We start from the raw sequence: 1955 nt of genomic DNA, 5'->3' as shown, positions 1-1955 counted from the left end.
TTCTGGTAAGAAGTGGATGTTCCCTTTTTCTTTGGCAATTATGGCCAAGTTGCTGGTGCTCTGAGTAACTATTAGCATTGTAATTAGTCACGTAGATGTCTATTTTATTCAACGTATTCATTATCATTTGAAATTATTTATTTTGTCTCTCCAATAACATGTCAGCTGCATGACAACAGAAATCTTGTCATAATTGTTCTCCTTATACCCCTCTCCCCACCCCATCCCCAGTGCATAAAACACTACTAAACTCAACCCTGGCACTTAATAAATTTTTGGATGAAAGTACAAATGATTGAATAAATGAATGAACCAATGAACTGTGTCTCACTGTTAGCTATGGATTTCATGTGTAAGATGTCTTTTCTATTCTTGTCTGTTTCATCAGCTTTAGCTGTACTGAGTTACCCATGTAAACACAGGCAGAATATAGAAACCTAGCTTCAGTCAATGGTCATTATTTCTAGAATAAATCCAAACTGAATGATGTTAATTTTGTGTCCCATGTTCCTCATATGCAAACTCAGTGAAGCAGATGCTGTCATTGCTCTGACACCATCTGCAGCTCCTTATATACCAAAGACTGCTTCTCTTCCTGATGATGTTTTGGAATATGATAACATGACAGTGCCTGGGAATTAATGCCTCAGAAGCAATCCTCAAGTAATGAAGGGTAGGAGCTGGCGGGTAAAATCTAACGCTACCCTGTCCTTCAGTGGAACAATGCTGAGGCATATTCTATACAGCATTTCCAGTGGCATTTGGAGCCCTGGTTGCCCATGGCAGACACCACTAATTAACAGAACTTGTTTGGTTTTCCTCCCTTCCTTGACTGACTTCTCCACTCTCTCATAGAAGACAGAGCACCTGATATCACTGCCCTGGGATTGAATCCAAATCCTGGTCCCCAGGTCTCCTTTTGGGATGATACGAGGTAAGACATTGGGGAATAATGTAAGTATCTATCACATCAAGTTGTTGAAAGGATTCACTGAGTTAATACAAGTAGAGTGATTAGAAGAGTGCCTGGGATGTAGTCTATGGTTCATAAATGTTATCTATGAGTTGTTATCTAGTACTATCTGTCTCCTCTGACCTACTTTGCCTTAATTTTGCCAGTGTTGGTTCTCTATTTGGGTTCACACCTTTCCTCTTGATAGTTGTCTCAATCCCCAAATAATCTCTGAAATTTCTAGATGAAGTTCATCTACCTCCTTTTGAACGCACTTTTCTTTATTGCTCTATGCATTTATTAGCTAATATTAATGCAGCAGAGGGGACAAAAGCTCACAAACACTACACACATTCCACAAGACGCACTGCAGGAAAAAAGTGACTAAGAAGGATCAATAGTATCCTAGGGTCTTGGTGGCCACACTCATGGTGGAGGTGGACCTCTTATTCCTGGTGGAGGGGGTCTCATTCCTGGAGGGGGCATGCCTATTGAAGTCCCTCAAGTAGGGGAAGCCTAATTGGTGGGCCCATGTGTGGTCCCATAGCAGGTACAGGAGCCATAATTCCGGGAGGTAGGGCTGCTCAACCAACAGGTGTGGGGGCAGTCCCCTGTCCTGGTGGATACTGAGTTGGGGCTCCAGCAGTACTGGCAGTAGCAGCACCTGCAGCAGTTGCTACAGTGCCTCTTCCCTGTAGGGTCATTACCTGTTCGGATGCCTCCCCCGGCAACCTCTCAGACAGGGCCTGCTAATCCAGCAGGAGCCTGGGGAATTGGAACACCAGGTGGAACACCTCTGCCAGCTGCTCTGCCAACCGCAGGGCCTCCTCCAGCTCCAGCAAGTGATATCCAAGCAATGCCAGTACCTTTGGGGGGTGGTCCCTCCACAGTCATGGAAACCAAGTTCTCCTGGCACAGCAACACCAGATCCAAAGCCCGCTTTTCTTCTCGCTCTGGTTGCTTTGAATTCTTTGGCTTGATCTTCCTGAACTCATCACAATCA

The 1955-nt window shown here is 44.6% G+C and overlaps 1 pseudogene; it reads right to left on the bottom strand.

Moving 5' to 3' along the window:
• Nucleotides 1–1357: 1357 nt before the first annotated feature.
• Nucleotides 1358–1951, bottom strand: LOC112066602 (small nuclear ribonucleoprotein-associated protein N-like; annotated as a pseudogene).
• Nucleotides 1952–1955: the final 4 nt, after the last annotated feature.

Source organism: Physeter macrocephalus, chromosome 14 (assembly GCF_002837175.3).
Source record: "Physeter macrocephalus isolate SW-GA chromosome 14, ASM283717v5, whole genome shotgun sequence".
In the NCBI taxonomy this organism is placed as follows: domain Eukaryota; kingdom Metazoa; phylum Chordata; class Mammalia; order Artiodactyla; family Physeteridae; genus Physeter; species Physeter macrocephalus.
This window is presented reverse-complemented; position numbering and strand designations above follow the sequence as displayed.